This window comes from Sinohyriopsis cumingii, unplaced genomic scaffold (genome assembly GCF_028554795.1).
Source record: "Sinohyriopsis cumingii isolate HCF-2022 unplaced genomic scaffold, ASM2855479v2 utg001397l, whole genome shotgun sequence".
NCBI lineage: Eukaryota > Metazoa > Mollusca > Bivalvia > Unionida > Unionidae > Sinohyriopsis > Sinohyriopsis cumingii.
This window is the reverse complement of record NW_028315993.1, coordinates 4,636,252-4,652,076: the sequence shown is the minus strand read 5'-3', so window position 1 is coordinate 4,652,076 and position 15,825 is coordinate 4,636,252.

Below are 15,825 nucleotides of genomic sequence, written 5' to 3'. Positions count from 1 at the left end.
ACGAATTGTAATGTGTAGATTAGTGACTGAACGATTTAAATTCGACACTGAAGTAAAACCATGTTTGTGCAAACAGTACATTTCTTGTGTCAGACCAAAGAGGATTTAGTATGACCTATTCATGGATACTTTGTTAGAGAACATTCATGCTTTGCCTGTGGAGTTGAGAGAACGCATTTACCGAGAACTGATCAAAATACAAGTGAAACGCAAACTCAAAGTGATTCATCCGTTTTTAAATTATGCTCTGTTCCAAAGTACAAGAAGACTGATTATGAGTGGATATTACATTAGGCACAAAGTTAAACGAGGCTATTGGCCACCACCCAACGATTCCAAAAACAGTGTATATACTTATGGATACTTTACAAGAGAACATGTTGGGCTTGCCTGAGGAGTTGAGAGAAAGGATTTACCGAGAGCTGTATTGCTTCCGAAACAAAGAGACTATAAAATTAGGCTGCCATGCCACGGCTTATGTCACAAGTGATTGAACAGATTCCGTGGAAGGAACTGAACGACCATATTCAAACCGTGGATCATTACCATCGATTATTACAAGAACTGTATCCATTCAATTTGGGACGACAAGTGGTGTGTGTCTTAGTGACTTGTTTTCTGGGATTTCGTTTACCAGCCGATTCTTTGTGGACTCTTTACGATCAGTACTTACCACCTCAATGGCCTGAAATGGTCACGAAAAACTCCTTTTGCTCAAAGCCTTGCGTTGTCATCTGGATACTTAACGACCTCAACAGGAAAAAAAGATTCGTCAACTTTTAGCTACCCAAGACGTGTATGACGATGTGTGTGTAGCTTGTGACTTACACCCCCATTGGACAGATTGGACAGATGTCCGTGCCTGGAAAGAATGGGATTTTGAGGCTTGGACCCAAGAAGTGGTCCAGTATGCACGAGAGTTGTTCAAGGAAAAAGGTTACTTTTCAACCCGTGTTAGTGACGGTGCCAGAAGAACCCGTCACCCAGGACGGGACTGTCGTGGACAGGCCTGAAAGACCCTTTCGGGAGGACACTTGTGTGACCTTACCCCTACTATAGAACTGGTTAGAACATTACCCAAAACATGTTGTACAGACACTTGTTTTTATTCCACGTTAATGGTTATCATGTGCCTTTTATCCCTGAACTTAAGCCTTTGGCTTTTATGTATTTTTCTCTTTCGTATTCATGTTTGAAAACATTCAATAAACGTGTTCTGAAAAAAGTATATAGACTCTTGTCTTGCTTGTTTTCGTGTCACAAGTGACATTTCTCACACTATGGCTACCTCTGCTGTCTCTGCTCCCTCTTCCTCTACTGTCAAGGTCATCGACGAACACTTAGATCGTGCCAGTTGGGAGGCTTTGTATCTTCGCCATCCCTTTAACATGCTCATTGCTGGACCTAGCGGTTCAGGCAAAACCGAATTCGTCAAACGTTTGAACAAACATAAACATCATTTGATAGATCGGCCACCTCAACGGATCGTGTGGTGTTACAAAGAGTGGCAATCGGCGTACAACCTCTTGCGACAAAGTCAAGGCGATTACATCGTGTTTGTGGAAGGCATTCCTAAAGAAGACGACGGCATCGTCTCTGACTCCCGTCAAACCCATTTGGTCATTTTCGACGACATGTTAGGAGAAGACGAAGAAGAAATTAAACTGTGGTTCACGGGCAAAGGGCATCACCGTAATGCCAGTGTCGTTTACATCACCCAAAATTTGTTTCAACAAAGTTAAGCCCATCGCACCATCAGTCTCAATGCGCATTACGTGGTCTTGTTTAAAAGACCTCGAGATAAATCGCAAGTGCAAGTCTTAGCCAAACAGTTAGGAACGCCTTGGATGACTCAGGCGTACGACGATGCCACTCAAACACCACACGCCTATTTACTCGTCGATTTGAAACCTACGACCCCGAGGATTTGCGATTTCGTACCCACTTGTTTCACCACTGGTGCCAAGACGGAGGACCTGTCCTGTACACGTCTCCGTCCTCGACTTCATTTCACTCCCCATAAAAAATCTATAAAAACCTCAGACCTTTTTTCGTCTGTCTCACACAGTGTGAACATGACATCCCTTCAGTCGCATCTTCCCGTCAAATTGATTCGTGCCTTGTATGGCATCAGTCGAGAAAAAAATCCACAAACACGAGCTCGTGTCTTAGAAGCTAGTCTCAAAGAAGTCTTACGATGGTTCACGGTGACGGCACGTCAATTACTCCAAGGAATCATTCAGATTCCTCATCAAACCAAACGCTTTTTCGATCGAAACAAAGTCGCTTTGGTCCAACTGGCCGATCCCCGCATTGACACTCAAACCAAACAACAAATCATTTTGAAACCTGGAGGGAGCGGTACTTTAGGAGGGGTCATCATTCGCTCACTCTTAAGATGGGATCCTAATGCCCCCAAAGTTATCCCCAAGAAAAAAGTCCAACGAAGTCCCAAGAAGAAGAAAAAGACCAGGTCCCCAAAGAGAAGAACTTCTCCAGTGGCAGGACCCTCCTCTGACCAGACACCACCACCCCGGAAAAAGAAAAGAAGCCCCCAGAAAAAGAAACAAAGAAAAAGTCCCCAGAAAACGAAAAGTCCACAGAAGAAAACTAGTCGCAAGAGAGGCACTTCGGCCAGGACGCAACCTTACACTCGCAAACCACGATCTGCCACGGCAGTGACTGCTTCTCCGGCATCCTCACGTTTATCCACTTCTCCGTTAATGACACCCAAAACTGAAGAGTACTTGGAGACGTTGATCACACCAAGAACTTCTCCGTTGATGACCCCAAAAAGAACTTCCCCAGTGGCAGGACCCTCCAATTTAGCGGCAGTGGCTGCTGCTCACAAAGTACCTTCTCCCAAAATCAAAGTCCAAGAAAGATCGGACATGTTACAAAGTTTACTGGATTTGTCCAAGCAAGAACTGGCTCGATTTAGTCCGTTACCTACCCCTGCACGACGTGTCATGCCTGTCATGAAGTTGATACGACGTAAAGACAAAAAGGCCTGTGACCAAGTCGGGGTATCAGTGTTTTGGTGCTACTGAAGATGTCACCCTCCAGAAAACCCCAAGGAAAGAAAAGGAAAGGACTGCCACCACGTTTAGCCAAACATGGGGACATGTTATCTGTCCTGTCCAAAGCTTCTCCACCCCTACGAAAAAAACTCATTCAAACGGCCTCCAAAGAGGTCATCGATACCGTGTGCGAATGTTGTTTGAACGTTTTGAAAGGCACGATCCCTTTGTCCAAACACCAGAAACAATGCTTAGGCAAACATCGTCACGTTCTTCGCCAAATGGTTCAAAAGAAAATTCGCAGGAGAGGCACTTCGGCCAGGACGCAACCTTACACTCGCAAACCACGATCTGCCACGGCAGTGACTGCGTCTCCGGCATCCTCACGTTTGTCCACTTCTCCGTTGATGACACCAGGAACTGAAGAGTACTTGGAGACGTTGATCACACCAACAACTTCTCCGTTGATGACCCCCAAAAGAACTTCCCCAGTGGCAGGACCCTCCAATTTAGTGGCAGTGGCTGCTGCTCACAAAGTACCTTCTCCCAAAATCAAAGTTCAAGAAAGATCGGGCATGTTACAAAGTTTACTGGATTTGTCCAAGCAAGAACTTGCTCGATTTAGTCCGTTGCGTACCCCTGCACGACGTGTCATGCTTGATCTCAAACTGATACGACGTAAAGACAATCAGTGGCGACGCGTTCCAGTATAAAAAAGGCCTGTGACCAAGTCGGGGTATCAGTGTTTTTTGTTGGTGCTCCTGAAGACACAAAGATGTCACCCTCCAGAAAACCCCAAGGAAAGAAAAGGAAAGGACTGCCACCACGTTTAGCCAAACATGGGGACATGTTATCTGTCCTGTCCAAAGCTTCTCCACCCCTACGAAAAAAACTCATTCAAACAGCCTCCAAAGAGGTCATCGATACCGTGTGCGAATGTTGTTTGAACGTTTTGAAAGGCACGATCCCTTTTTCCAAACACCAGAAACAATGCTTAGGCAAACATCGTCACGTTCTTCGCCAAATGGTTCAAAAGAAAATTCCCATTCGTCAAAAAAAGAAGATGTTAGTGCAACGTGGAGGTATTTTACCTCTCTTGTTAGGCCCCATACTGAAAGGAGTCTTGGGAACCATGTTGGGAGGACTGGTGGTAGCAAGATAAAAAGGACTCGGAAGTTCCAAGATCTCAGAATCGACCCCTGACAACCCCATGGAAGGACGAAAACTAGCTTTAGTGCCTTACAAACGATGGATGGAATACCATCGGTGGCAAGAACAACACACCCCGCATTTACCTCCCAATCCCAATTTGAGCGAGATGTCCCAGTTACAACACGAATTGCAGTCCTTGATGGATCGCCAAAATTTGTCCGAAACAGAAAAATCGCAAAAGTACGGTCAACTCTTGCAACGACTGCAACTCTTTCACCAGAAAGCTTTAGACGAAACAGCTCTACCCACTCTGAAAGATTTTAAGACCTTGATGAAAAGTCCAGCACCATCACCAGTACCAGTACCAGTACCAGTACCACCAGTACCCGTGACCAAGACAGAAAAAGGAGAAGAAGAAGAGGAAGGGTTTCAAACTCCACCAGAAAAAGTACGCAAGTTAACAACACCACCTACCTCCAGAATTGGATGGATTAAAAAGATGATGGCCACCCCTTCTTCATCACAAGAGAAAAAGAAAGTGAAGACAGAAGTGAAGACAGAAGTGAAACAAGAACCGATATCCCCCGCTCAGACATCCTTCTCCTCTTCGACACCTATTGCTGGCCGCACACGCAAAGCATTGCAATCCAAGAAAATACCCCAAGAGAAAAAGAGTAGCATCCTCCAAGAGTGGGTGTCTTATTAACACACCAACCAACACAAAAAAATGGAAAAAGTCTTAGCCAGCATTTACTACGATCCCTCCCATCCTGCAGGTTACGCAGGAGTTCAAAACTTGTATCGTGCTGCCAAAAGTCGACTGAAAAGTCTCCGTTTACCTCAAGTGCAACGATGGTTACAAGAACAAGCTACCTACACTTTACACAAACCCATTCGACGCAAGTTTGCCAGAAGTCGCACCCGAGTGGAAGGCATCGATCATCAATGGCAAGCCGATTTAGCCGATGTCTCTCATTTGGCCAGCTACAATCGTGGCTACAAATATTTGTTTTGTGTCATCGACGACTTTTCCAAATTTGCCTGGGTCGTGCCCTTGACTTCCAAATCCAGCAGCGAGTTAGTGCGAGCCCTGCAACGGGTGTTGAAACAAAGCGGTCGTCACCCTCTTCGATGGCAAACGGACAAAGGCACCGAATTTCTGAACCAAGCTTTCCAAAAAGAATTAAAGAAACGTGACATTCATTTTTTTTACCACCGAGAATCCCGAAACCAAAGCCAGCATCGTGGAACGTTTTCAACGCACTTTGAAAGAACGCATGTGGAAATATTTTACGCATCACCACACTCTGAAGTACATCGACATCTTACCGCACCTGGTGCAAGCGTACAACCAATCTTACCATCGAAGCATCGGACGTGCCCCGCAAGACGTGACTCCCGACAACGAAGTGTTGGTGTTTGGGCGTCTGTTTGGTACGTCCCCGACGAGGGCTGTCCCCAAGAAAAGTGGAATGTTGGCCGTAGGAGATTGGGTGCGCATTGGCAAAACCAAACGCACTTTCGACAAAGGTTACTTACCTAACTGGACGACCGAATTGTTTCGCGTCACTGGACGAGTGCATGGCCGTCATCCTGCCGTCTATAAATTGGAAGACATGAACGGAGAAGTGCTCAAAGGAACGTTTTATTTGCCCGAGTTACAACGTGTGACCAAAAAAGAAGACGACGTGTACGACATCGAAAGCATTCTCGAACGCAGAACCCGTAAAGTGGGCAAACGACGTGTCAAAGAAGTCAAAGTACGTTGGAAAGGATATCCACCCAGTTTCGATTCTTGGATCGACGCTTCGCAAGTCATCGAGTATAAAAAGAAGTGACCATCATGCCCTTTCACACAGCAGACGCAGCTACGTCGACCACTCCTCCTCCACCTAGTTCTTCTGTGCAAGATTTACAAAAACAACCCTTGTGGGTGTGGTGTGGAGAACGTGTGCCTAAAACGCAAATCGTCTTTTTCTGCCAAATCTTCGTGGTGTATTGTGTCATCGGGGCAGCCATTGCCAATTTGAGTCTGCAACAAGGAGACAAACAATTGTGGACCATTTTATTGAGCAGTTGCATCGGTTACCTGCTTCCTAATCCCTCCCTGAAATTCTCCTCGAACGGGAACCCCGGGAACCTTGTGTCCAGTGCCAGTGCCAGTCACCACTTCAACCACAATCAGAACCCCATTTTAGACGGAGACACGCCTCTGACGTCCAGTAATATCCCCTCGGACAGCCACAGAACTCTGGAATTATGAGTCACCAAAACCAATTTTACTTAACCTTACCCAGTGACAGTTCCATGGAGGTGTTTTCCCACAACACGTTGTGCTGTTACACGGCCAAATTACCTCAGGCCATCCCCTTAGATCACGAAGCCCATTGGGAAGTGGCTTTGGTAGAAATGATTCACCCTACACAAATCCAAAACATCGCCGAAAAGCAAAACACTTTTGAGGTCGAAATCATCAACCAACAATTACAAGAAGCCATGAATGACATCGGGTTTTCAGGGGACATAAGACCATCCAACAATACACCCTTCAATATCTACACCTTGAAAATTCCGGCAGGGTTTTATTTTAGCGGCCAACATTTGGTGGACACCATTGCTTCCAGGTTCGAGTTAACTTTTGGCAAAGCCCTGAACAGAATCAAAAAACGTGTCACCCTGGAGTACCATAAAGTGGCTCGTCGCTTACTGATGAAATTTCAGGATAGCCAAACGTTGTCCATCAGTTTTAATCGTGACTTGTTTGATATTTTAGGTGGAGACACAAAAATGGCTCCAAATTTTAAACCAAACATCAACAGCAATACGGAATTTTACAAGTTTTTTCGATTCCCTGTAGAACTGAACCAAGGACTGAATTTGATGTTTGTGTACTCCGATGTGGTGGAGTACAACGTGGTGGGACACACCTCCGTACCGTTACTGCGTGTCATTCCTTTCAAAGTGGATAGTACCACGACCAGTGACTAGGAAGGTGGAAACACTTACCACGTCCACCGCGAATGTGTACATCCTCACTATTTGCCTGTCAGCAAGTCGTATTTGGACACGATCAACATTGCTATAAAAGGAGATTTGGGACAAAATATTCCATTCACCAAAGGAAAAGTCACGGTGAAACTCCATTTTCGAAAACGGTTCTCTCACGACTCGTAAGTCATGTATCCAGTGTACCGAGGGGTTGCTCGACAGCGAGGACACGGCTTAGGAGATATGTTAAAATCGGCCTTTCGTTCGGTGGCTCCAGTATTGAAACCGATGGTGACACGCGGATTGCACGCCTTGAAAAATGCGGCACTGACGCAAGGCAAAGAATTTCTCCAAAATGTCATCATCGACAAACAAAACCCTAAAGAAGCCTTCATGAGGGCAGGCAAAAATGTCTTGCTGCAAACGGGCAAAGACCTTTTGGGCCGACAAGACACACCTATAAATGCCCTGCACGCTACCGAGTCAGGCATTCAGCAAGGACAAGGCAGAAAGAGACGACGAAGAAAACACCCTTTCACCAGACTTCAAGCGAGAAAGGCCAAGAAAAGAAGAACCGTTCGAGACTTAGACGTTTTCGATTATTGAGAAAAGAGACAAAAAAATGATGCACCGAGAGTCTTGCGCTTGTTCCAAGACGGAACTGGATCTGTTTGCCATGCCCCCCACCATGATGACCATGCAAGAATCCCAATGGGTGGAATTTCATCCCGTCTCCTCATTGGCTGATTCCGCTCCCATCGAGTTTGAAATCAAAGGACAGCCCGAAGATTACATCGATCTGAATAGCAGTTACTTGTACCTGAAAGTCAAAATTCTAGATAAGACTGGAGGTCCTATAGACGATGAAGCAGTAGCTCCTGTCAACAATTTCATGCATTCCTTGTTCAGTGGAGTGGACTTGTACTTGAATAACAAACTGGTCAGTAGCAGCATGGATACTTACCCTTATCGTGCCTACCTGGAAAATCTCTTGACGTACAGAATAGATGCCAAGAACACTCATCTCAATGCCTGTGTGCTATGGGAAGCTGACGAACCTACCAAGTTTGAAAATTTGGAAACTGATGAAAAGAAAGACAACAATGACGGATTTGTAGAACGAAGAAAGAGAATCACGGGAGTCAACACAAGTTTAGAACTGATGGATCGTTTGCATTTGGACATGTGGTTGCAAGAAAAGTATTTGCTGAACGGGGTGGATATCCGTCTGAGACTGAATCGTAGCAGTGCCGCTTTCCATTTGATGGCTGATAGTGACGGTTACAAAACCAAAATCCTAGAAGCCAGACTCTACGTACGCCGTGTGGAAGTGTTACCTAAAGTGGGAAACGACATCAGTCAGACGTTGAGCAGAACGACCGCCAAGTATCCCATACGACGCGTGGAAGTGAAAACCTTCACCATTCCCAAGGGACAGCGATCCATGATCGAAGATCATCTGTTCCAAGGACAGTTACCCAAACGTTTGATCGTTGGTATCGTCGAGAATACAGCCTTCAACGGAGCTGCCTAAAAAAAATCCTTTCTACTTTCAACACTTTGGCGTGTCCATGATCGAAGTCAGTCGCGATGGCAAGACCTTGTGTACCAGACCTTTCGAACCTGACTTTGCCAAGAAGAATTACTTGAGATCGTACTTGTCCCTGTACGAAGCCACCGGCCAGTTAGGAACCAATACCAGTCACGGCATTACGTACGAGGATTATGCAGGAGGCTATGCTTTGTGGGCTTTTGATTTCACTCCAGACCAAGGCAGCGACGAGGGACATTTCCACCCTATAAAATCCGGCCAGATTCGTGTGGAAATTCAGTTTAAAGACCGAGACCCTGATGAAACGGTGAACGTCATCCTGTATGCAGAATTCGATAATAGGATAGAAATCAACAGTTTGAGAGAAGTCATCCTAGATTATTAGAAACCATGGAGGACTGTTGTCCATCTTTACCTAGTGGAGAAACTTTAAAGATGGAATGTGAGGAGACTGTGGAAAAAATGTTGTGTTTTGAAAAAAATTGTTTGATGTTATCATGTTGGATTATTGTTGAAAATGTTAGAGTTGTTATTTAGTGTTAAGTGATTCTTGAATAAAAAATGTTGTGTTTTGAAAAAAATGCCTTTGTCTTTTGTTTAGCTATAAGAATGCTGGATTGATGCTCTTTCATTTCTTACTATCCCTCTCATGACACTCACTGTACATTGCGGCTCGAAAACCGTGTGGGGGATGTTTTCCTTCACGTCGGCGCTTTGACTTTAAGAACCGGAGTTGTTTCCAGTCTAACCATCCATTGTCGACTCATCCTCCTAAGAAGATGTGTTCCAAACTAGCTAAGCTCAACGAAGCCTACGTGAATTTGCATAGGGTCAGACACAGTCTGATACCGAAGCCAGAAGAAATAGAGAATGTGAGAATGTTAAAAATCACTGAAGACCTAATAGAAGAGCTTTTCAGAGAAGAAATAAACAGGGAAAAAGAAGAATGGACAGAGAAGTACAGACTTCAGAGACAGCAGCAACAGCAGCAACAACAACAACAGCAGCAACAAGAACCTGAAGCTGACAGAGGCTTTGTCGATTGTCGTATCGACACCAAAGAGTTCTTCTTCTCTTTCCGAAGAAGCAGACCTATCGCCAGAAAGTCTATCCTCAGAGGACATCGCATTCTTAGAAACTAAAAGATTGCCATAGCAAACAAAAAAAAAACAGCCCTTTTCAGGGCTACCCAATACTCTAGAAAAGAAATAACTATCGATTTGCCAATGTGTGTAGGTAGAGTAGTGTGAAAATAAACACTAACTCTTTTTAAAAAAATGTGAGGGTATGTGTTTGTGAGTTTGTGTGTTTGTAAGTGATCAAGTACGTTGGTGTGGATAGTAGATTAAAATGATGTCTTTATTTGTTGTTTGAGGTGTAGATTTCGGGGTTAGATTGGATTGCTTTGAGTATGTGGATAGTCAATTGAAGTGATTTATAAAAAAATTTAAAATAGTGATGGGTAGCATAAAAAAGTGAGTGTTTCTTTTAGGTCCGCGCGTTGTTGTTTTTGGTCATGATGTAGGTAACATCAATTTTATGTTTTCAGGGGGCTGTTTTCCTTCACGTCCGCGCTTTCACTATAAATTGAAACTCGTTCGGCAGTCTAGCTACCCTTGTTGATTGATCAACACAAGAATGAATAGTAGCAGAATAAGCAAACTTCTTGAACTCCAGATACATCTGGAATATGTAAGGCGCCTGGTAAATGAACTGGCTGCGGAGGCTATAATAGAAGAAGAAAGAATAAAGAAGGAAGAGGAGGAGAGAAGACAGAGGGAAGAGGAGGAAAAGAAAAGAGAAGAGAGGATGTCGTTCAATATTCCCGAGACAGAGGATTGGGGTGATGAAGCGAATCATCCTCCCTCTTCGCTCCCCAGAAGAAAGGTGAAAGGAGACTGGGGAAGAAGATGCGTGTGTGGCGCCAGGCCAGGAAGGTGCAATCATTAGATAGTTGCATCTGGAGTTCAAAAAAAGCAGCCCTTTTCAGGGCTATCTAATACTCTAGAAAAGAAATAACTATCGATTTGCCAATGTGTGTGTAGGTAGAGTAGTGTGATTATAAACACTAACTCTTTTTAAGATAGTGTGAGGGTATGTGTTTGTGTGTTTGTGCTTGTAAGAGCTAAGGTATGTTTGTGTGAATAGTAGATTATGGATTTTGTTTATTGTTTCTTAGCGTATGTGGAGAGTATAGTTTGGGTTTTGTAAGCGCTCACGTAAGATTGTGTGGATAGTAGATTATGGATTTTGTTTATTGTTTCTTAGCGTATGTGGAGAGTATAGTTTGGGTTTTGTAAGCGCTCACGTAAGATTGTGTGGATAGTAGATTATGGATTTTGTTTATTGTTTCTTAGCGTATGTGGAGAGAATAGTTTGGGTTTTGTAAGCGCTCACGCAAGATTGTGTGGATAGTAGATTATGGATTTTGTTTATTGTTTATTAGCGTATGTGGAGAGTATAGTTTGGGTTTTTATTATATGAAATGAGAAAGTATAGTTTGGGTTTTATTATATGAAATGAAAAAGTAGGGGGATGTTTTCCTTCACGTCCGCGCGTTGTTTGGTCATGATCTAGGTAAGATCAATTTTATGTTTTAGGGGGATGTTTTCCTTCACGTCCGCGCTTTTCGTATAAGAACCCACAGTATTCGTCGTTCAAACCATTCTGCAAAGAATAAAAAAGAAGATGGCTTCTAACCAAATGGACAGAATGGAAAAATTGCAAAACGTCCTCGACAATTTAGGAATGATAGAGCAAATGTTGGTTAACCTAAACGAGGATCATTATTCTTATAGTCCCCATCGAGTGAAGATGGGGATAAACAATTTACGAAAAATGAAGGTAATCATCAGTGATCTGTTGAAAGAAATAAAGGAGGAGGAGGAGGATGAAGAGGAAAGAATAAGAATAAGCAAATGGAACGAAAAGATTGAAAAAGAAGAAGAAAATGAAAAGAGGAAGAAAGAAGAGGAGGAAGAGAAGAAGAAAGAAGAGCAGGAGAAAAAAAAGAAAGAAAAGAAGAGAAAGAGTGTTGGAGATAAAATAAGAACTTGGTGGAGAAAAAGAAGAAACTAGAAGCAGAAGAAGAAGAAGAAAACCCAAAGGCCCTTTTCAGGGCCAGCCATATTTCTCGAAAAGAGATAGCCTTTCAATTGCCTACCCCTTTTTTCTAAATTTAAATTTAAATTTAAATTTTAAAAAAATTTTAAAAAATCCCAAAAGCCCAAACTCTATTCCCTATGTTAATTTCCCCTTGTCGCTAGACAGACCCACACTATAGTTCCATGTTAAATTCCCCTTGTCGCTAGAGTGACCCACGATTTATTCCCATGTTAATTTCCCTTGTCGCTAATCTGACCCACGATTTTTCGCCATGTTAAATTTCCATTGTCGCTAATCTGACCCAGGGGTCTCTGTAATGCTAATTCCCATTGTCGCTAATCTATCCCCATTTACTACTCCCATGTTAATTTCCCTTGTCCCTAGACAGACCCAAACTCTATGTTAAATTCCCATTGTCCCTAGAGTGGCCCAGCGTTTTTCTCCATGTTAAATTTCCATTGTCCCTAGAGTGACCCAGGGGTTTTTTTAATGCTAAGTCCCATTGCCCTAGGGTGGCCCACTTTACTACTGATATATGACCTAGTTCTTAGTCATTTCCATACCCCGTATTAGATAGAGATCACAGTCCATATTCATTGCTATAATCCGTGTTAGATAGATGACAAAGTTCATATTCATTGCTATGCTCCGTATTAGATAGATGACACATTCTCTATTCATTGCTATGCTCCGTATTAGATAGATGACACAGTCTCTATTCATTGATATGCTCCATGTTAAATAGATGACAAAGTTTTTATTCATTGATATGCTCCGTGTTAAATAGATGACAAAGTTCAAATTCATTGCTATATTCTGTATTAGACAGATGACACAGTCCCTATTCATTTCTATACTACTTATTTTTAGATAGATGACAGTCCCTATTCATTGTTATACTCCGTGTTAGATAGATGACAGTCTCTATTCATTGCTATGATCCGTATTAGATAGATGACAAAGTTCATATTCATTGCTATACTCCGTATTAGATAGATGACACAGTCTATATTCATTGCTGTGCTCCGTGTTAGATAGATGACAAAGTTCATATTCATTGCTATACTCCGTATTAGATAGATGACACAATCCCTATTCATTGCTATGCTCCGTGTTAGATAGATGACAAAGTTCGTATTCATTGCTATACTCCGTATTAGATAGATGACAAAGTTCATATTCATTGCTATACTCCGTATCAGATGACACAGTCCCTATTCATTGCTATGCTCCGTGTTAGATGACAAAGTTCATATTCATTGCTATACTCCGTATTAGATAGATGACACAGTCCCTATTCATTTCTATGCTCCGTGTTAGATGACAAAATTCATGTTCATTGTTATATTCTGTACTTGATATATGACAGTCCCGATTCATTGCTATACTCCGTATTCAACAGATGACAGTTCCTGTTCATTGTTATACTCCGTGTTAGATGGCACTGTCCCTTTTCATTGCTATATTCCGTGTTAGAGGACACAGTTCCTATTCATTGTTATATTCTGTATCATCAGATTGACTACATTCCCTACTCCATATCAGTATATATAGCCCCTATTTCTTCATGTTATACACTATATATTTCATATTCATGGTTCTTATATTCCGCATCATAAAATAGATTCCACAGTCCCAATTTCTAAATGTTATATTCCGTATCATAAAATTGATTTTACAGTCCCTATTTCTTAATTCTATGCTCCGCATCAACAGATAGATGACACAGTATGTGTTCAACAGTGACCCTAAACAGATCAGAACACGACACATTTTATTTACACACACAAACACACACACACACAAATTAAAAATAACATGGCATTTAAAATGTTGGTATAAAGTAAATTGATATACCAGTATTGGTATATTAAACTGTGATAGTTCCATGGCGCAAACATACAATTATATAAACATATTTTCAACTGCAGGCCTATAGATCAATGATGAATTTCTACTCATTCATTATTCACATATGACATATGGAAGAAATAAAACGCTAAAATGTATTAATAGTCCCTGTTTTCTAAATGAAATTAAAATGGTACACACTTTCATCGGAATTCTTTCTTTTTTTCGTTTCCCTCTCCACTCTCGTGCGTCGTAAGGGACAAAATAAGCAAACATATGGAGTAGCAAGTAACCTACCAGAATGCATGATAGTTCAGATTCAGTGTATAAGAGGCTAACAGTGCTTTTAGTGCACTATTTTCTTCATAAAAACCACATTTCATTTTTAAATCGTGAGCGTATCTAAAGTTGATTTAATAAGTATGAATGAAAATAGAAACTCGAAAAGAAAGCAATCATCTTATCAATATGTGATTGTGAACAACAAGAAAAATCGTAGAATTACATTTTGTAGCGGACGCACTCGGAGATATGTGAGTTCATTCATTCACTCGGTCAGTACATAGTTGCCCAGAGCATATCATAACTCCATTCCAAGTGCAAATATGTATATTTGTTTGCGATATAAATAAAATATATGTATAGTATGCATGCTATATCAATTATATCCCACTCGTTGAACACATTTTTCATTAAAAGGAAAGCCTAGTTTCCATTTAATGATAAATTCAATACAGCATACTATATATATTTGTTTCTTAGGTTATTTTTAGTATTTTTCATTTCATTACATGATATTGTAACACTGCATATTGGACTTGGCCTTGTCCTAAATTGAGATCATTTCTTCTTGACCCGAATTGACTTTTTTATAGTTTGCTTTGTGTAAACAACTAATACACAACTAAATTATTTTATATGTGTTTAAATTATTATCAATAGAAGTAACCAAGTTTATTTGGGTCTAGGTCTAGGTTTTCCTTGGTGTATTTTACATAATGCAGGTTATGAATTTTATTTTGTAAACATCAGGATCATTCGTGTATATATGTGTGTGTGTGTGTGTGTGTGTGTGTGTGTGTGTGGGTGTGATTTAGATTTTTAACGTAGCTTTAAAAAAGTCAGTCTTATCGCTACGATGCCTGAAGTTGGCAGTTTATAGTGATGTCTAGCACTGGAGCATCATGCCGCTGACATGTAGCATGATGTCCCACCCAGTTCCATTATCCAGACACCAGGCCGACTAGTAACACTAACCTCTCAATGCTGAGCGTCAAGCGAGGCAAGTAGTTAAGTGGGATACTATACGTACAATGGAAATTAGCATTACGGAGACCCCTGGGACAATATACGTACAATGGAAATTTAACATGGCGAAAAATCGTGGGTCGATATACGTACAAGGGGACTTAACATGGAGAAAAATCGTGGGACAATATACGTACAATGGAAATTTAACATGGAGAAAAACGCTGGGCCACTCTAGGGACAATGGGAATTTAACATAGAGTTTGGGTCTGTCTAGCGACAAGGGGAAATTAACATGGGAATAGAGTTTGGGTCTGTCTAGGGACAAGGGGAATTGAACATATGGAAATTGAACATGGTGGGTCTGTATAGCGTCAAGGGGAATTGAACATGGTGGGATTGTCTAGGGACAATGATGGTAGAGGGTCAAACACAACAGAGACAGAAACATACATACACTAGTACAAGCGTGAGATTTATATATAAAGCATTACCAAGACCTGAAATCTTGCTGGGGTGTTCAAAAATTTGCATAATTGTAATGATGCTATAAATAGCTATAATCAAGGAAATACTCAACGACAAAATGGATGTGACTAAAAGTAACGCTAAAATGACGAAATTGTCCCAGAATTTAAAGAAAAATAAACATATCCCCGAAAATTAAGTTACAATGGTTTAGACTAAAATTAGTAACTACTTACAATATCACCTTCTGTGACGATCGTGAATAAATACCTATGTATCTATAATCAGCTGAAATTCCTATGAAATCCCACTATCTATTTATAGCTCCAACTTGTGGGTTTTTCCTTTGGAAAATCCCACTATCTTTTTATAGCCTCAGCTTGAGTGACGTTCCTGTTTATGAATTCTAGTATAGCTACAAAATGTGGAAATCCCCAAGTC